The sequence below is a fragment of the Thermobia domestica genome, chromosome 9 (assembly GCF_964235325.1).
Source record: "Thermobia domestica chromosome 9, izTheDome1.hap1.1, whole genome shotgun sequence".
Taxonomy (NCBI): domain Eukaryota; kingdom Metazoa; phylum Arthropoda; class Insecta; order Zygentoma; family Lepismatidae; genus Thermobia; species Thermobia domestica.
In genome coordinates this window covers 280976434-280997875 of record NC_137462.1, presented here as the reverse complement: position 1 = coordinate 280997875, position 21442 = coordinate 280976434, and the positions used below count along the sequence as shown (strand labels likewise).

The 21442-nt window shown below is 36.4% G+C and overlaps 1 long non-coding RNA gene across 2 annotated transcripts in view; it reads right to left on the bottom strand.

Annotated features, from left to right (window-relative positions):
* Positions 1-9511: 9511 nt before the first annotated feature.
* The window catches only part of LOC145660712 (uncharacterized), a 49624-nt gene continuing 37693 nt past the window's right edge, over positions 9512-21442 (bottom strand). Inside the window, exons 4-5 of one of the 2 annotated variants that reach the window (XR_014126866.1) lie at positions 10561-10622; positions 9512-9613 (exon numbers count right to left, since the gene is read on the bottom strand). This is a non-coding gene — a long non-coding RNA (uncharacterized LOC145660712). The remainder of the gene's footprint in view (positions 9614-10560; positions 10623-21442) is intronic. The other variant, XR_014126867.1, reaches the window with a different exon arrangement.

Genomic DNA, 21442 nt, shown 5'->3' with positions numbered 1-21442 from the left:
TTTGATATATTATTCTGTCGAGTGATCTCTCTGGATGGTTTGTTCCGTATCCCCGTAGATGGCATTAGTGAGCTTCGGTTGCGTGCTGCCAAGCTGGATGCACATAAAGTACAAGAAGCTGGATGCAGACTGATACACATTTATTATTGTTGGTGTTTGAACAGTCTCTCACAGTGCTAGTAGAATGGCAACTTTGGTGTAATTCGTTATTCTCCATCACGTTGCCCCGACCTTCCAAAACTACGTTATTTGAGGCGGTTAGTATCAATATCCACCAAATCCATTTTCCCCCGAAATTGAGTTATATATCGCTTATTATATGTTTGATCTAAAGGAATTCCATGGAAACAGAATTTTGTTTAAAAGCTTAATATTTCATACTAAAACACTAGTTGAAATATGGGACTTTCTACGCGTGTATGTGGAGCTTCACTTGACGTTTTGCGAGATTACTCGAAACTAAGCGAAATGGATGAGGCGAATTTTGATACTATGCACATCAATTATGGGATGGTATAGCACATTACAAAAGCAGGTATAAAAATGTTCATATTTACGCACACATCGAAGAAAGAAACAGGAGCATGAGGATTAGAAAACGAAACAGGAAAAGTTCAATACACAACTGCGAAAATTTGACATCTAATATTGAAGAGGGTTAATGCGAGAATAAAAATGGGCGTAAAACGACAATAAATACTAAAGTTTTCTTGGGATAACACAAGATTGCTTACTTAGGAATAACCAAAAGTCACTTCTTGTTTAGGAAGGAATATGGCTATCTTTAGTTAACTTTGGAAAGATCTTGTCAACAATATGCTTTAAGAAGTTGAATGTCTTTTTTTTTTCGGATGATTCCAACGCTCTCAAATGAGGCTTCTTTTATTCCACGTAAGGGAGGTTATAATTCTTTTCCTTGGCAATTGAATATATTGTGTCTCTAGTATTTTCGAAGGTTTTCTTGAAGTAAATCCCGCATTCGAACGTCAGTTAATTATAAACTCCACGAAAAAATTGACAAATTGTACGACTGAAGAACCATCACTAATACATTAATACACGATAGTATCTTTTGCCAGATGAAGTGATGGAAGATATGAGAAAATCAGTGGCTTAATGTAATTGACCTTAACAACTTTTAAAGCTGTGGAAGCTAGTAAAACAACAACATATATTACGTCTGCAAATGGAATTTACATAACACATAACAAGAATAGTGTGACAAGCAGGCAAAACAGAGGAACTGTTATACAGTAAGACGACAGAAACAAAAATTATAAGCTCAATATCTAAAGTATTTAGCAAGAAAACAAGCACGTGATTGGTGGTGTAATGTTTAAAGCTCTATCCTACCAATCAACTGATCCATCTTCGAATTTTCGTGAAGTGCCTTTTTTCTTTTCGTTGAAGGAACAGCCATTACTTGTAGTATTATAGTTTTATATATGGTGTCAGTCTGTTAGATATTTTAAATTCTTGTCTAAAGTAATAATATAAGGCTGCAAGTATGATTCTACCTACGTAGATCAAAAGTAACGATGTTCTAGATTTCTTTCCGTTAATAAAATATAAAAATAAGCTTAGATCCGAAACTAAATATACAAGTAATTGAAATGAATGTAGCAGATTGGTGCAATATAACCTGAGGGCAGAAGAGTAAACCACTAGCCAGAAGAGCAAAGCAATATAACCTGAGGCGCTTTCAAGTAACTGTTTTATCTCTATCTTAATTGTGAACTGAACACAAATTTTTAAAACACAATACTATCAATGAAATACGGGTCGTGTGAAAACATAAAGAGAAGAGGAACCAAACAATATTAGTATATTTTGTTATTATTATTAGATGCATTATTATTAGTATGTTGAAAAAAAGAAATCATGTCCACTATTAAATGAGAATATGATTTTTAATACTATATTTAGCATTTGGTCAAGTCGGGTTTCTATAATTCATTAACGCATATATCATAAGAGGCAGGGCCGCCCACAGGGGGATGTATGGCGCAAGCTGCGCCATTGAGAAAAATTTTGGGGATGATTTTACTCTACTTTCGAACTCGCAATTTTACTGTCGGAATAGCATTACAACACGATTTTGAGAAGCTAATTTTCAAAAATTTCCCGGGGTGAACCCCCGTACCCCCTGCTTCGATACCCGATGAATGAAGTACCGCGCAAGTAGCCGTATGAAAGAAAAAGTTGATTCGTTTTAAGAGAGAAGGGCCGCCCACAGGAGGGATGAATGGCGCAAGTTGTGTCATCGAGAAAAAAATTGGGGGGAATAAAAAATTGGGGAAGAATTTTACTCTTATGTCGAATAAGTAATTTTGCTGTCGTCAGAATAACATTGGAACACGATGCGATTTTTTTAAATCTCGTGAATGAATCCCCCTACCCCCTGCTTAGAAACTCTATGAATGAAGTACCGCGCAAGTTGCTATATGAAAGGATGGGCTGGTCGGTGTATCGCTTTGTGTAGATAATTTACCCATTTTCTGCTGGGAGCATTTATTTATTTCTTATTTATACCATGTACGACACTTAATAAGTAATGCTGTTCAATTGCTACATGCTATATAATAAATGAATTAATTATAATATTTTGTATAGTTTTCTGTTTGTGCGGCGGTAAACTGAAAACCAGTTCAAAAGTGGCATCACTGTATACAATATAGACTTCCGTGACAGGTCGTTCCAGTAGTACTCTATATATTCAGCTACATGTATTGTACTGAATGAAGCCAGTTAGGCAGTTTTTCGCAGATCCTGGAAAATGTAATCACACATTCACACACATAGAAAATTATAGAAAATATGATCATTCATCATACATCAAGTAGTAACAGAATATTGTTACGTATTATGTGTCGTCCATAATAAATAAATAAATAAATAAATAAATAAATATAAACGTAACCGAACAATATATCGGTTAAAATAGCCTGGCACTGCGGTTCTCTCATATAATTTTATACTGCGTGAAATGACATCAATAAAACGACCTGAGCACGCACTCTGTGTAGTATTTATGACTTAAAGTGGAGAGAGAATGTTTCAGCAGACGTGTTGTTTGCTTTGTTTGTTGTAATCTAGAATTTTGATTGATTTAATTATGCCTCGAAAACTAAAAAGATTGTTGAAATATAAATGTTTAGAGGTCATGTGTAATACGGTGCATCGACAGGACAAATGGGCAGAACATTGCAAAAAGAGACACGCTTACAAGTTTAAAAATAATATACACATAAAGTACAAAGTTATAGCAGTAAAAGAAGGTGATAAGCCATGGACACCCTACATGGAATCTAATGAAGTGACATCATCAAGTTCTACGAAATCAACTAAAGAAAGGTAAATAATTTTTAAAATATTTTCTCATATCCATTATGGGCTTGTGTATAGCCCGCTCCCCGCAGTTCATTTGGTATTTCACTGGTCGAAGCATGTATATCGTTGTGATTTTTGCTTAAAATAACTGTATTTCAATATTGCCAAAGCAAACAAACCTAACTTAAACTAACCTGAAGTCCGAAATAGCAAGTGACCTTTGCTTTCTCGTCTGCTAGGAGCAGGCTATCCTCAATCCCAATTAAGATTTAAAATGGCAGGCGTTACGAAAACTAGTTCCCCATATAGTAACCTAAAATTTCTCTAATTTTCAAGTACAAGGGCCAAATTGTTACTAAATACAAACCACTACATAGTAAATTTATTTAGTTTACTAATTACAGTATAAAGCAAACAAGCCTAATTTTACCTAACCTGAAGTCTGTAATATGTATGGGGGACCAGCTAACGTAAGGCTTCCCTTTAAAATTTGAAATTGTGATATCTTTTTGCTTTCAGTTACAATAGCAAATTCATCTTTTTCTTCCGATCTTTGTTAACAAATAGCTATAAAGAAGCTCACGGCGATGAGTGATGTATAGTTTTCACAACAGACACACGGTAAGATACCCACGTCATAAGTAAGGCTACGTAAGGTATGTAAAAGCTTTGGATGAATTGTTTTCACTCCGCTTTTCAAACGACAGTCCTGCTCCGAGCTGTAATGCACTCAATTCGTTGGATAAAGCGAAGTGACAAATCACTATAGACGTACCGCGAAGGGCATTTGTCTAAGTTCCATGGTTTATGTCTTGGTTTAGACCATTTTGACAATGAAGCTTGCTTGACAGTAATCGAAGGAGAATATAAAAACCCTTACCCCTCGAAGCAAGATTTTACTAAGTGCCGAACACTCGAAAAAATTACTGTAACTGTAACCCTGACTAAAATTCTTAAATACAAGGGCAAAAATGTTAGTATCATTTCTAGTTTGACTAACTTTAATAACATTTTTGCCCTTGTACGTAAGATTCTTTGTCAGAGTTACAGTCACTTTTTTGAGTGTTTGGCACTTAGTAAAATCTTTTCCCCCTCGGTACCAAATTCTCCTTTTCTTATTGGCAGGTAGGCTCCATAAAAGACAATTTCAAAACGACTTTGCAAAGATGGTGAAAATTCGTGTATAAACCGTACGAATTGGACAAGCTCCTGAATAAGTGCAGATGGGCAGACCTTAGCGATTGGAGAATTTAGCAAATCATCTGATGAGCAATCGCAACCCCTTGGTCGCAACACAAATGCACGTTAATCTATTAGCTTTACATTATGTGGATGTATTAGTGCTGCGACCGGGTGGTTATGATTATTCACCAGATGTTCTCCCGGTCCTAGCGGTTAGATTATCACCGTTCAAAGCTAGTAGTCCATGGCTCCGTTTTCTTGAGAATAGCGAAAACAGACCTTTCTCGACTTGAACATTCATAATGAGCACATTATGGGCGTATTCCGAGTTCTACTAGTAGCTCTACCGGTAGATGCAAGGGCCAAATGTTAGATGGTAATATGGTCTCTGCAGTAAGTATCACTTTTACACTGCAGTAAGTGTACTTTAATGCAATACTAAACGAAAATGAGAAAGCTTTGTTGAAATCAGCTTGTACAGCCTTTATAATTAAAGGAAGTGTACAGAATTTTAACGCATTTTTTTTTTAATGTTTGTGGAGAGGTTAAAAATAACGTACATATCTATTTTACTTACCATTTTTCATTTACAAAAGATGAATATTTACAGCTCAGGTGTTTATCTCTTTTCAGATTACCGGTTATTGAAGAAGAATACATTCGAGCTTCTACATCTGCGTCCAGTTCAAACACTAATGAAAACCGCAATGAAATTACGCACGGCGAAGAAGTCAGATTAAGTTATGAGCCTGACAATAAAACAACAAACGATGTTGAATTAACGTATGTATCATATTCTCCCGACGCAGGAATTGAATTTTCCGTCAACGACCCTGACCTGCCACCAGAAGAAGGCCCCATTCTTCAAAATGAACCGGAAAAAATAACCAAGCCTTCCCTCTCAACGCAAACTTCAACATGCTTGGATGATTCAAAAGATCCAGCTTTCTATGCAAATAAAAAGCTTTGACCAGAACTTATTAATCATGCTTTAAAATTAGAATTCCAAAATCTAAACTCTATGGATTTTCCAACTTCGTGTGGAAAGAAATTCAATCCAAAAGTTAAGATAGCTATTCTACCAAACGGAACCTCACAAGAACGGAAATGGCTTGTTTATAGTAAGCACTATGATGCTGTCTTTTGCTTGCAATGCCTGTTATTTTTTTTACCAACAGAAAGAAGTATATGGGACACTACAGGTTATAGGGGATGGACAGACCACAGAGGAGATAGAGATATAGAACTCCATGAAAAATCCAAAAACCACACATCTTCGCAAATTGCAAGGCTTCAGTGGATCTGTAAACAAAGGGTTGACCAAGGTCTGACTGAACAAGGTGACAAATTGGTAAATCACAATCGTAATGTTCTATCTGTCATTATAGATTACTGCCGTTACCTATTGGAGGAGATGTTGCCCTTTAGAAATAAAGATTCACTGAACGGAAAACTTGTAAATCTTTTCAAAGTGCTTGCCAAGTATAACCCGGACGCAAGAGTTTATTTGGATAAGCTTAAGAAATCAAAAGAAAGCAAAACAAAACTTGGATCTAATTTCCTTAGTTACAGAAACATATTTGATTTAATAAACATTATGAATGAAATGGTTGTTTCAAAAATCGTGAAGCGTGTTAATGAAACCAACACATACTGCGTAATTCTTGACTCTACACAAGATGTAAACAAAAAGGAATGTACCACCCTGTTAGTTCGAAATGTCGAACACAGAGATGGGCATGGAGAAATGAAAGAAAATGTGAAGCCAGAGGAGCGACTTGTTAAAGTGTTTACCAATGGAGACACAACTCGAACACTTGTCTCTGAGCTGTTTAATACTCTGCGAACAATTGGAATTGATACAAATGGTATGGTTGGTCAGAGTATGGATGGCACAGGAAATATGTCTGGTAAGTTTAATGGACTTAAGTCATTTGTCCTAAAGCTTACTACATTTGGTGTAGTTCACATAGGTTTGCATTGGTCGTTGAGAAGTCTATGGATATTTGTCCTCAAGTACGACACATGTTCTCAATTCTACAAGAGCTCTATGTGTTTATGTCTGGCCACAAAAATCATCACACCTTCATTGATAAATTGAAAAAAGGTCCATGTAAGGCTAGAAGAATGCGACTGAAAAGAATCAACACGACTAGATGATGGAGCAAAAGTGATGCTCTTAAAACAATCATCAGTTGCTACGATGAACTAATAGAAGCTTTAGAGGACATATCCGAAGACTCAGAAACAGATTCAGCAAAAGGACTTCTAAAATCAATATCCGATTATGATACCGTTGCAACCATGCTGATCGTTTAAGATCAGAAATTTTTAAAGTTCTGTCGCCAGTGACTGTTTGCTTACAGTCAAAAAAATATTGGCTATGGAATAGTTCCGACAGTTGTTTCTGAGACTATAGCCAAACTGGAGGCAAGGAGAAACGACGGAGCTTGGAGCAACATTGCGGATTGCATTAGTCAGTTTAGAGTTCAACATAACCTAAAGCAAACTTCCAATAGAAGAATTCGCAAAAGGAAAAGATTCATAGACGAACTTGCTATTGATGAAACACCTAGTGACCCAATAGCCAAACTGAGAACAGAAGTGTACTTTCAACTACTTGACTCTTTGACTCAACAGCTGCAGGATCGCTTTCCTGAAAGCTCTCTGAATATTGTTTCACAAATGGCATACTTTTCCCATGAAGTGTTACTCAGTGTTGCTGAAAGTATTGATGGTACTCTAAGCCCGGTTCTTGTCAGTGATTTGTGTGAGTATTATGGCATCGAGTGTGAAGAACTTTGTGAAGAAGTTAATGTATTTAGTAAATTGTACAAAGTAAGCTACCCGAACATTGATTTGGCCGATGTACTTTGCTCGAGTGACGGGAGTCAGAGTGAAAATAATGAAGACGACTTCCAAGATTCTTGTGAGGATAAATCTGATGGTGTAAGTAATGACGACAAAATGGCCAAACAAAGATCACTGGATCAGTGGGTGAAGAAAGGATTCATTAGGCCTTACAGGTGTTTGTTGAATATGTCTGGTTTTCCATACCTAACAATATTGTACCAGATACTTCTGTCATTACCAGCAACGAGTTGCTCAGCAGAGAGGATTATGAGTAAAGTAAAGATTGTAAAAAATAGACTAAGAAGCAGCATGGGAGATGTATGGCTCTCCGACATGTTTGTCCTTTCTTCCGAAAAAGACATTTTAGAATGCATTCCCAACAGCGATATTATAGACAAATTTGCTTTGTCGAGTAAGCAAAGAAAAAACTTATTACTCTATAAAGGACATCAAGGGTAGGTTAATGTCACCACCACGACCAGTAATAATTTAATCCAACAAAATCATTCCTGTAAAAAAAAAAGTATGAGCGGCCTTTAAAAGAAGTGAAATCACAAAAATGAGCGCCAAGTTCTGGCGAACAACAGTTACAAACACTCAAGGAATCACTTCCAAATTTAGGTTTGAAACTTGCCTATGTTGTCTGTTGAAAATTATAAAGTAGTTTGACATAATTGTGAGCTAGTGGTAACCATACAGACAACAGCCAAGTTTCAAATTTAAATTTGAAGTGAGCCAGTGAGTGTTTGTAACTGTTGTCCACCATAACTTGGCGCCTATTTTTGTGATTTCAATTTTTTTTAAGGCTACTCGTACTTGGCTCTTTTACAGGAATCTTTTTTGTTGGATATCACTTCTTTTTGTAGGCTAATTTCGAGGATAACATTTTCTTTTGGTATCAAACTCAATAACTTGTAACTTGCGTCTTACTTTTCATGTACAAGGGAATTATATCAACATTTTGTGAAGAAAAAAATAAATACTACTAATTGTAAAAAAAAAAAAAAAAAAAGAATACCTGTGCCATACACAATGTGTAGAAGTTTTTATACCCTTCAATATCCTTATAGAACATATTTAGTATTGTACATTACCAAGACTACTAATAAAAGTAATGCCATTTTTATAATTACTACTGACCCTACTACTACTACAAGCATTCTATAATACTACTACAGGAAATAAAAACAACAACAAAAATAACAATTACTAGTACTATAAAAACTACTGCTACACTGGGCAATTGTTTTTAGAGGACTTGAGTTTTAAGGAGGGAAGAGATTATTAGTTTTCGGGGGGGAGTGCGCCATCAACTTTGGGGGGAAGGGCACCCCTGATAAAAGGAAGAGATGAACATAAACTCCTTATTTTCAAATATGTGACCCCATCTTCAGTTGTCCTTCAGTGTCCAGCAGGTCAACTTTCTTTTTCGACTTTTTCTAATTTGAAACTGGTACAAACGAAAATTTTTACGGTAGAATGGCAGACACTAACGAACGATTCGTACAGAAAAATCTTCAGATTTCTAGAAATTTATCAGTGGTCCTGCTATGTTCACGTGAACTTAGCAAGGCCACTTAATTTTTCGATTTTCTCGAATTTGAAGCCTGTACAAACGAAAATGTTTATGGTACAAATCGGTACAAACGCAGTACAAACGTATAGGACACAAATATTTGTAGTTTTCCAAAGTGGTTATGCTAAGTTCACACACGTGTCCAACTGCAGGTTTCTTGACGCCACTAGCCTTCTGTAATGTAATCAAATTCATTCCTTTTCACATTGCAAATCATTTCCTTAAGTCGCAGGAGTTGTCTTGTCCAAAGACTATTCAACGTTTAGTGTAGGCAAGAGAAGTGCGGCGTGAAATCCAAGCCTACCAACATGGTGCTTCCAAAGCTGATGGCCTTCTCAACAATACAATATGTAGTATAATATTTCAATTTATTGAAAAATAGGTTTAAAATCCTAAATATAACTTTTCTACGAAAAATGCAAGAATATATATTTTTGCAACATTATGTGTTAAAGAAATGTTGATATAAAGAAGGAAAATAAGTTTTTATCTTTATTTTATTACTCATCATTCGATACAACTATCCCAATCTTTTTTCCAAATATTGACAAATTGAATTGGTAACACGGCTGCAGTCATGTTCCATTAGTATTCCATACTTAAGTTAACTTTGATTACCATGTTCTATATTCTTATGATGAAATAATTAATTCTTTATATGGGTACTTGTACCTGTAAAAAAATAAAAGACATTAAATATAGAATATCAAATAAATATAGGCATTAAGATTTTATCATTGAAATGTAACATATGAACAACATGTTTTAAATTTTCACTAAATTTAATCATAATGATTCAGTTATAATCTGGTACAGAAATTTAGTTTCTGTCGGTCCGTCAAATTTTACTGGGGAAAAATTACTAATTCTTGGTGGAAAGCTAAATTGTGGGCCTGGAATTCATCTCTTGTCGGGACACTTGTTACATAATAAATTATTATACTTCGGTTCCAGATTAGTTTTAAATTCCGGGCAGACGACAAATTATTACGACGAAATATTAACATGTAACAAATTATGGCATTTACTTCGAAGTTGGTCCACCGGCTGGTTTTCGACGAAACGCGTAACATCTACGAAAATTTAAATATCATCATTTTTTTGGATTGCTTTAGGAGGATATAATAGAGTAGGGTGGAGTAGAGTAAGATGGGGATAAGTATGTTAGTGTAGGTTCGAGTTAGCTTAGGGTTAGGGAAGTTTGAACACATTTTGTTAAAATTATTAGAGTATAATTTCTCGGCTCTGCGTAAGGATACCAACTGGAGAGTCTCTGTACATCTGCAACCATGTTCAGAATACAAATGCTGGTTATTTTCCCACAATCTAACTATGTGGTAACCTTGCGCGAAGTAGTTCCCTCCGCTTGCCAAATAGTTCCAAGTTTATAACCACTTATATGTGCTTACATACTTATATATACTTGTAAACACTTATATAAAAGAAAATTCAATGAAAACAAAGATACAAACTACAAGGAGAGTGTACGGTTCGCGAGTTATACAATGTTACAAAAAGTTTAAGTCCAACTTAGAAACAAACTCATGCGCCGTGTGTTTATGCATTCAGAAACACGGTTATCGATTGACTACTTATTTCTAGTATTCAATCCAACTCACCTTATTCTACACTTCTTCTTGTCTAAAGCAGTGTGGGACGTAATATAGTCTATCCATCCAGACTGAAAAAATAGGAACCAAGTTTACAAGGTATATAACTCTAAAACCATCTCTTCCATTCGTTTGTTCTGAATAAAACCTGAATAAAAAATTGTCGTAAAATGTTTCCATAGCTCCATAAACGCATTTATTTGCATTCTTTGCCTTCTTCAAATGCTACAAGGTAGGAAGATGCTCTTTTTGAAATCTATGGAAATTGTCAACCGCGGCAGTAGGTTTTCTGCTTCCCAAAGTCTGTAATGTGGGCGCAGAGCTCTGAAAAACTAGTGACACAGATGAGTGTTATTCACTTCTTTTCAGTAATTGTAAGCAAATGTTCCAGCGGAGTCATTTGGGCAGAACAGGAGGGTATAATTCCCCCTTCCTTGAGCTTGATAAATACATATTGTTTGCTTGCATGTATAGTAATTCACTAATAAAAAGTGAAACTATTACGTCGGCGGAGAATTTCCGCCTCCCCGCCGTCCCCCGGGCAAAATCTAAAATGACGTTGCTTGTAACAATAAACCTATATAGTTACGATAGCACATTGCTAGAGCGCTTACATTTGGTTTCAAGAGTCGAAGGTTTCAAATATTTTCGAAAGTTTGATCTAAAGCTATATGTGTTCATGGATGACATTGAGAGAAAGAGAGAGAGAGATTCAAGTATGGAGACAGAAAGGGATGATTGACGTATACAAGTTTCGAATTGGAGAAAAAATAATCGGACAGCATCCGTATTGTGGACAAAATTGTGATTATGTAAAACAGGAGGAAAAGTTCCGAATTGTTAGGACCACATTAGGCAGTTGTAGAATTAAGATAGATAACTCTTTTCAGAGTATCAGACGATTGCGAAGGGAGAGAAAGATCTTAAGATCTGGAGAATTGCTTAAGGCAAACTGCTACGGAATGAAGCCCTCCCAGGTTTAACTTATTTACAGTTGTTTTGGAAATGGTATAGTGAATACCAGATATTTTATTGAAATAGGTTCGAATCATACTTTTGTTTCATAAAATATGTTTTGGATGTGGTGAACCTATCCCATGCTCATTTATACATCCATGTTCATATCGTGTCGCGTAAAATAGGAAAGATTTATCTTCAAATGGGCCCCCTCTAATGTCGGAAAGCTTAAATGGGAAAGTATATACCCTTGGCCGATTACAAACATTTTCGAGGCGAGATAGGTTCAAGTTTTGTCTCGTGCGAAACCGTATATGAAATGGTAAATGGAAAAATAAAGTGTGACCCTCTACTTGCAACATTTAATTTGAGTCCCATTCGCACAAGATGGAATACAAGAATCTTGAACGTTTCTAAACGTTGATAGAGTGGCCTGGTTGTGATTGGGAAAAAGAAGAAGTAAGTGAGTGATAACCCTTCTAATTTGTTGCCAACTTGAATTTCGATTGGTTAATTCAGTAAATAAATTCAACTTACACGTAATTCAACTTTATTTACGTACACACATGAAGTAATATCTATACATTTGTGAATAACACATATTCAGTTTATAGAATTATTTGTTTATTCATTTTTCAATTCATAATTTAAGGAAGCCAAGTTTTACCATTGATTTTAATGTAACTACATCATTCATTTTCTTACTTCATTTGTTATCTCGTCAATTCGCTAGCTCTTAAATCACCATTATATTATAGCATGTTGGGCGCACACATTGCCAGTTATGTTAGTAAAATTTAAAGAAACTTAAAATTTCTTGAATTTGAAAAGATTTCGGTTATAGCCACTTCCGTATCGAGACCACAAGATGCAACACTATTCAGGATCATATACAACACTATTACATATATAATAACTGTGTAATGGAGATACAAAGGTACAACTGTACTGGAAGATTTCAGGTTTATGGATTTGAGGATAAACTTGATGGTAGCTTAGTGTTAGGCCAGCCTGCCTTACTTACATGCCACATGCAATTAGTAAGACGACAGGAGATGTTAATATATACATATATAAGTCAACCACATTACAAGGTTAAGGATGATGTTTAACATGGGGAGGTATATTCTTAATTTACGCTTTACATTTGTCGAATTTTATGAAATCATATCAACCAACTTAACCGTTCGGAGTAGGTAACAAAACCCTTTATACATATTTATCCAAGTATTTCAACATTATTCTTTTCTTTAATATCACATTTACATTCACTACACATCTATAATTCAATATACACATATTTATTCATTATTTAACCTTTCAAATTAATTACCCAGCTCAATAAAATTCTTAGGTTACAACACTACATACAACAAAATAAATTTGACTACACGACGAATAAATAACCGCGTAATATTATAAACATTTATATCCTTAACGATTTCAAATACTGGACATTCAAGGTATGAGGCAGGTACGTAAACTGAACTACGATATAAAATTTTATTCTTACGGTTTGAAATCCGGATGATAAAATTTCAAACTTTTAACAAACACTCATGGGCCCAAATATCTACACGAAAAATCCATCTCTAAGGCACTTTATAGAAACAAAAATGGAGACAATGTTTAACAGTAGACTTCACTCAGAAAAATGGTAAAGGAGACGGAAGCAAAGTTAGATTGTAAACTGGACGATCGCTCGTGAGTGCAGTGGGTGCGATGGAAACTGTCCCTTGATATCTGACGAAAATGAGTACCTATACGAATTGTATCTCGCAATATCTCAATTGGATATTCAGGTTCAAATAAGGTATGTTAAATGGTTAAGAATTATCAAGTTAAAACTGGGGAGAGGGAAGGTTGAAAAGAAAGAAATTCTAGAGAAGAAAATAGAACGATAGTGTAACATACTGTTACAGTCTTTATTATGGAAAATTTTACTGTGAAGGATTTTAATTTTTGGCGTATACTGTACTAGAAAAATTTTTCATAAATATATTTCGGTCTATATATTGTAATTATTCATTTATAGTTATACGAGGGCTATCCAGAAAGTAGATTACGTTTTGGAATAAAAAATCAACAAAGTATAGGAAACAAATTTTATTATATACAGATGAAAGCCACACACAAATACTACTTTTCGACATAGTCACCATTCAAATTAAGGCATTTATCGTAGCGATGTACAAGCTTGGAAATTCCTTCGTCGAAAAATTCGGCCGCCTGCGACTTCAACCACTTCGTTACCTCTTCTTGCAGCTGTTCGTCGTCATCAAAACGCTGCATAGCCAGCCACTTCTTCATTGCTGGGAATAGGTGGAAGTCGCTCGGTGCCAAGTCGGGACTGTACGGCGGATGAGGAAACAACTCCCACTGAAAAGATTCAAGAACTTCACGCGTGACATTTGCCGTGTGGGGCCGGGCGTTGTCGTGAATCAACAAGATCTTAGAGCTCAACATTCCTCTGCGCTTGTTTTGAATTGCTCTTCTGAGGTTTTGCAGAGTTTGGCAATACCTTTGAGCGTTTATTGTAGTGCCTCTTTCCAGGAAGTCCACCAAAATCACACCTTTTCTGTCCCAAAAAACAGTCGCCATCATCTTCCTTGCCGACATTGTTTGCATGCATTTCTTGGGTTTTTGGGGAGAACCTGTGTGCCCCCACTGCATTGATTGCAATTTCGTTTCACAGTTCACGTGTTTCACCCATGTTTCGTCACCAGTAACGATGCGATCGAGTAAAGAGTCACCATCCTTATTGTAGGCGTCCAAAAAGTGCAACGCTGCAGCCATTCGCTGATTTTTGTGGTCCTCTGTCAAGATTTTTGGAATCCATCTTGCACAAAACTTGTGGTAACCAAGCTTTTCGCTGATGATTTCGTGCAACAAACTTCGCGAAATTTGTGGAAAACTCAAAGAAAGTTCCGTTATTGTGAACTTTCGATTTTCACGGACTTTAACATCGACTTTTTCGACAAGTTCGGCAGTCACTTTGCTGGGTCTCCCACTTCGATCTTCGTCGTGAACATTGGTTCGGCCATTTTTAAATCTTATGACCCACTGTCGCACTCCACCTTCAGTGATAATGTTGTCCCCATACACTTCACACAGCTGCCGATAGATTTCTATCGGTTTACAGTTTTTTGCTGTCAGAAACCTTATTACTGCACGCACCTCCCAGCTCGCGGGATTTTCAATTAACGCAGACATTTCAAACCGTCACAGTATCTTAACGGAGCACAGCACGAACCTCTCACTAGCACGGCTAGATGCCGACTGAGCTGCGCAACGCTCTGACCCCAAGATGGCCGCGCTAGCCCCGCCCCTAGCGGACACAGACGAAAACGTAATCTACTTTCTGGATAGCCCTCGTACTTGAAATTAATCGTGAAGTTTATTATGAAACAGTAGAAATCATATTTTGGGGAGATAATATCTTTATTCATATATTATTCGGTGATAACTTGAGAGCTCTGGGCATTTCAAATGAACTAATATGGAAACCATTATTTTACTATTACATGAAAATATAGGCCCGCTATTGGGTAAAGATTTTTGGTATTACCCACCAATCTAAATTTTGTAGAATAATTTAGACCCTCTTCACCCCCGTTTGACATGCCATGATCCTCCTAAAAATCCAGTTATATCCAGATTTTACCACTCTGCTATTCCTTTGATATTTTCCGCCCAAACTCTTCACCCTGATTTGCGTTCTTCTGACGCTAGAGCGTGCAAACCCGCCTTTTATTATTATTCCGCCTGAAGGCGTTTGGGAAGGAAGGACTATGCAGCTTGGCTTTTCGATTTTCCAATTTGGACTCGTAAATATATATATAAAAGGTAAAGAATAAGTTAGTTACATAGCTCAATTTATTCAGCAATGACAGGAGCGTTCATATATTGAAGATCTAGGACAGAAAATTCGTAAAAAACAGTAAAAATATAGTGTCAGTTTTTCAAGGACGATGTGACCTTGCCTATTCGTAGTCATGGACAGGAGCATTTATATTGAGTGATCCTTCATAGTTTGAAGACAGTTTAAATTGCAGTGTTTTCCCAAGTCCCTCCATAAATTTCCCGAAATTTCCTACATGTTAGAGTTGCGGGGGGCCTAGCCATAAATAGTTAGTTTATATATAAATATCCTACGTTGTATAGATTCTTTTTTTTTTTTATCAACATGGCGGTAGTATTGTTTATAGTAGTTAGGTTGGTTTCACAGATGGCTGAGTATACATAGACAGGGGCTCCTGCTTTCTCCCGGAGTGAGTATCAGTTTCTAGGAAAATGGGTTAAAATCAGCAGTTCCCAGGGGTTCTCTTCCCTTCAGGAGGTGGGCCCCCGACATTTTTGTTCTCTCATATCAGTAACAATGTAGTTCTACTCTTCCCCGACGTACAGAACTATGAGTTAATTTAAAATAGAGCCACTCAGGTCCTAATTTAGCTTATTCCTACTTTCAACATTCAGAGCCGGTTTAAAACGAGTAAAAGGTGGATATAATGTGTGATTCATATGTCACTAAATCGGGTAGTGACGCCGTCGATGGTTGAGCGCGAAAAGGGCGTAACTGTCGAATTTTAAAATTTGGAGGTAATGCTATGAGGACATGTATAATGGATTCAATTTTCTTGTGCCAAGACGCCTTAATGAAAATCTCTATCCTTGGAACGTTATTCGAAAATGATATAAAGGTATAACTGAGTTATTAGCATTTGGTTCTGTGCCAGAGAGGCACATATCACTTAAGCCTCTAAACTAATAAAATTGCAGTTACGCCTTTTTGGCGCTCAGTATTAGTATATGTATTGTAGTTTTAAGTATTGTGTAGTGTTGATAGTAGTATGTAGATATGTGTTGTGAATATGTGCGTATGTGGACAGTGTACCGTTTATTAGTAAATTGTGTTATTCTGGTCCGTCAGAATAAGTGATTGGAAAATTTAATAACAAATTATTCGGTTTAGTACAAGAGAAACTTAAAGTGCACGAATTATCAATGTGTCTTCAGCGCTATAGTGTTCAAACTCGGTACTAATCGTTGTTTTCATCTTCCTAGCTACGAAATCTCTTAGTGATCTAGGTTTGTCTAAATTGAAGTTCATTTTGCATTAAACATCAAAACCGTATTATTCCTAGCAGATAGAAACATATCGGTAGCTAGTTCGGTTACAGATGTGACATTGTTGAAAATTACAGTGTTCTGCGTAGGCAAATAACGTAAATCCAAACTAAAATAAACTTCACCTATTTTCTTAAACAGAAGGCACTCATATAAATTTAATTCTCGTGCCAGCCGTAACGTTATTCATTTTTTTTCTGTTCGCTGCAGTAGAATGAAATTCATTGTTGACATTTCAGCAAGTCGTAGTTAGATAAGAAATATCGTTGAAAATATCGCTTTTCCTTGGAAAAATATACAAGTTTTTGGGCTGTGAAGTGAGATGTACCATATAATGTTTTGAGGTGGAAGGTTATGAGTCGTGTGAGTTTGCGTGTGCTAATCAACATTGCGATAATTTTAGCGTAGTGATATATAATTCGTGAATATGAATATGACTGCTTCGAACAGTCCGTGTGATATTATAAGTATCGGATGCCCAGAAATGAAGCTCCGGTATAGTGTGTTATAAATAAATGTAATGGATATATATATATATATATATATATATATATATATATATATATATATATATATATATATATATATATATATGTATGTATGTATGTATGTATGTATGTATGTATGTATGTATGTATATTATAGTGAATATAGACGTATAAGAGGGCATCTCTAAATATAGTTGTGATATATTTATGGCCACGAAAGAATATTGAGTGCATTATTATTATTATTATTATTATTATTATTATTATTATTATTATTATTATTATTATTATTATTATTTCGAATGTTGATTTTCACAAAATCACGAACACGAAGAGGTGTGTGTAATTAGATGGATGGATTTGCACCTTACAGTTCGGGGGTTTGTTTACATATATACTAAGAACGTGGTCTGACAGGGGGAATAGCATTATATGGCGAACACTTAAATCATTTTACGATAAATTAGAAAACAGAATAACTATTCGAAAATATGGTCTGTTAAATTACATGTATTTGACCCAATGTTATCCGGCAACTCTGAATTTTTTTGCGTGATCCGACTAACCCGATTTGTTCATAGCGCTACCCATGATGTTTTACACATCATCACCTTCCCACTCACAATGAAAACGCACACATCACAAAATATTTCACAACCCATTGCGCTACAGTTAGAATGGCGAAGTGGTGGTTTGTGTGTTTGTTGAATTTTTTTTATTATTTCGTTTTACAATAGCTAGAGAAGAGAAACAGCGGCGCGCCAAAGGAAATAAGCTAAAACACTAAATACTACGAAGATTACATAGCAGGCACATGCCTATCATGTTCCGTCAGGTACATGGTAATGGGTCCATTATATGCCTTATGTACCTCTCACTAGCGATGATTCCATTCCGGGAACAATACCTGGGGAAAACCTATATATCGTCTGAAAGCTCCTACCATGAGAAGTAAGAAACCGTTTTCAAATCACGGGCAAACCTGCAACTTGACCCTGTAAGGGGTCAATTTGTTGGTGTTTGTGACTCTATGAATGACATATTCGACAAAAGTAAAAAATGAATGTTACGCTGCATCATGTGTAAGTGCCTGAGTCTGTCATGTTCCCTTTTGGTTCGGGCAAGAGTTTGATAATATCACTTTGCACCCCGACACATCCACAAGGTCAGTGTTGCCAACGAATTGTAAATACAATGTTACAGATGGTTTCTATACTGCTTTATGCATATCCATAAAACTTAGCACAAACGTTATTCGTCACTAAAGAAAATATCGTGTAGACGTATTCCTCTCCGAAGGACCCCGGTTTGTAAGTGTTGCCATCTAAGTGTACAAATGAGAATTTGTAAAACAGGTGTCCCACGATGAAATGTTTGTACAGCAAGCTGGGCAGAAACATCACACGACACTGTAGTAAAAATACGTTGAGTGTGACCGTTTCGGAACCATTCTGGATTGTCAGTGTTGCCAACAAGGGTAAACATCACAATGTTGAAAATGACGTGCGGGCCATTGAACGAATATGTAACAAATGTGACAGAAGCAACAATTGACAATGGAAAACATAGTGTGAGTTGCCCCCGTCTCCCAAGCACCCCAGTGTTGCAGTATTGCCAACCAATGTCAACGTTCAAGATTTTATTATGAAGTCTACAGCATTGGCGGACATAATTATACTGTGACCCATACTAGGCTTCCAGTATGTTAGTGTGAACCCACAAGCACCCATGTTGTCAGTTATGTCCGCCAATGTGGTACACTGCATGCAAAAATCTTGAATGTTCGCATTGGTTGGCAACATTACCACACTGGGGTACTTGGGAGAAGGAGACACTCACTCTGTTTTCCTTTGTCCAATGCTGCTTCTGTCACATTTGTTATATATTCGTTCAATGGTACGCACGTCATTTTAAACATTGTGATGTTAACGCTTATTGCAACAATGACAAACTAGAATGGTTGGGAGACGGTCACACTCAACGTCTTTTTGCTCTAGTCATGTTTCTACCAAGCTTGGTGTACAAACGTTTGATCGTAGGGAACTTGTTTTACAAATTCTTATTTTTACACTTGGTTGGCAACACTGACAAACCGGGGTCCTTCGGAGAGGAATACGTCCACAATACATTTTCTCTAGTGAAGAATGATATTTATGCCACGTTTTATTGATATACATCCGGTGGTACAGAAACATCGGCTACGTTGTATTTAAAATTCGTTGGCAACAATCACCAAAAGGGTACGTCGGGGTGCAAAGTGATATTATCAAACTCCTGCCTAAATTACATTCTAGTAATGAGCCAAAAAGGAACATGATAGGCTCAGCACTTCCGCGTGATGCGTCGTAACATTCATTTTTACTTCTGTCGAATATGCCATTAATAGGGTCACAAATACTAACAAACTGTCCCGGTTTGCCCGTGATTTGATAATGGTTTCGCACTTCTCATGCAGGAGTTTTCAGACGATATATGGGTTTTCCCTACGTACTTGGCCCAGGTATGGAATCATCCCTAGCGAGAGAGCGAGATCACATGGACGACAAGTGATAGTCACAGTCTATGTCCGCCCCTAGGCACATGTCTGACATGTACCTGGGGAACGTGCCTAGTATCTTCTAGGTATGTTCCCCATGCCGCAAGCGTCAAAGAACCACAAAATTACTCCCCCAAAATATGTTAAATCGCCTATATGCGTAATGTGTTTACCTTAAGATGAGTCTAAAAAAAAATTAAACTAGTAAAAAACTAGTTGATTCCCTGGGGTGTTAGGCGTAGTTTCACAATAAACTTACATGCTCATGTTGCAGACTGCTGCGGACTGTACCTAAAGGACGTACCTAGAATATGATACATATATGTTCCAAGTGACGATATAAAAACAAATGACTGTTAGAGTGCGAAAGTGAGCCAGGTATATAAATGCTATATTTGTGGTGCATAGTTGCAAACATCAATCAGATGTAACAAGTACTTAAAACTGTAGGTAGCTGGAGTATATGCCTAGCACATGAATATCATATGTTCCAAGTGTCAGGAACCTAAAAAGTAGCTGGGGCACCTAAATGGCACATGCCTAGCACATCTTGTGCTGTTAGCGAAGTGGTCCAATTTAAACACATGACAATCGTCAGGTTTACAGCCAGATATATTTTTCAACATGCAGAAATACCTGGCTAACTACATGCGTAGCCTAATATATATCCAAGTGCAAGAGAAATCTGTGTCCAGAATGAGGTTTTCACAAAGACAAGTTCTTTATGGAAATCTCATTACTCACCGTATCCGATCAACGCAATTGGAAACCCCGGAAACTCCTGGAAGGGTGGCGTAGTTTCTTAATTTAGAATGTCTAATAATAAAAGAAATTATCCAACCCCTCAGAAACTGAGAAGAGTTCAGATTAAAGTACGGAAAACTAGTATAAAAGTCAATGAGACAAATAAAATCCTAACTGGAATTTGCCAAAATTAAAAAAAAATAAATGAAATAAATTTAGTACTAGCAAGTTGTTTGTCACATTCTTACTAGTCGCTCCCAGTCCGCAAGATTTGCTACATCTTGAGGTTTCGATTAATTTCGATTACTACATAGTTTATAACTAAGGAAAGTGATATATATATATAGGGGGAAAACATCAACACCCTTGTGCGGAATAATGGGACTCTACGGTAATAGATCTACTATTTTGATTACACTTATCCATTCTTTCACCTTCATAAACAGTGATAAGCTCAACTTGTAAGGTAATGTGGAAAGAAAAAATCTCAAATGAACCAAGTACTATCACGAGTATAAAGGCTGAATGGGTATACTTAAAGTGTACTAATTATGGAAACAGCTATAGTGTTCTGTAGTTACTTTTAGACTATCCGGAACCATTTGCTACATAAACACCATTCACATCCTCAGACCACATAAGCAGTTAGTATGTACGATTACGATTAAGTGTTAAGCCACTAAGTGAAAACATAGTCGGTCATTTTCACACGACGCATTTCCTCGTACGAAATTCTAACGTAGGGGTCAGTGCTCGAAACATCTATCATTATATATAAACAATCAATATCTTGTGCAAAAAATACAACTGGACTCACATATTTCTAGCTGTCCTATCATTTACTCACACTCAGTATAATATACATAATATTATTACTATTGTTATTACTTATTTATATTCATTAACATTTTATATTGTAAACTCATTCTTAAACACCCTGTTCTTTAATTATACCCAAGACTGTTCAAAGCAGTCTTTAAAATCTACAAGCCACTACAGAAATTATCGTCAACTGACCGATACGTGGGAACTCGCATGA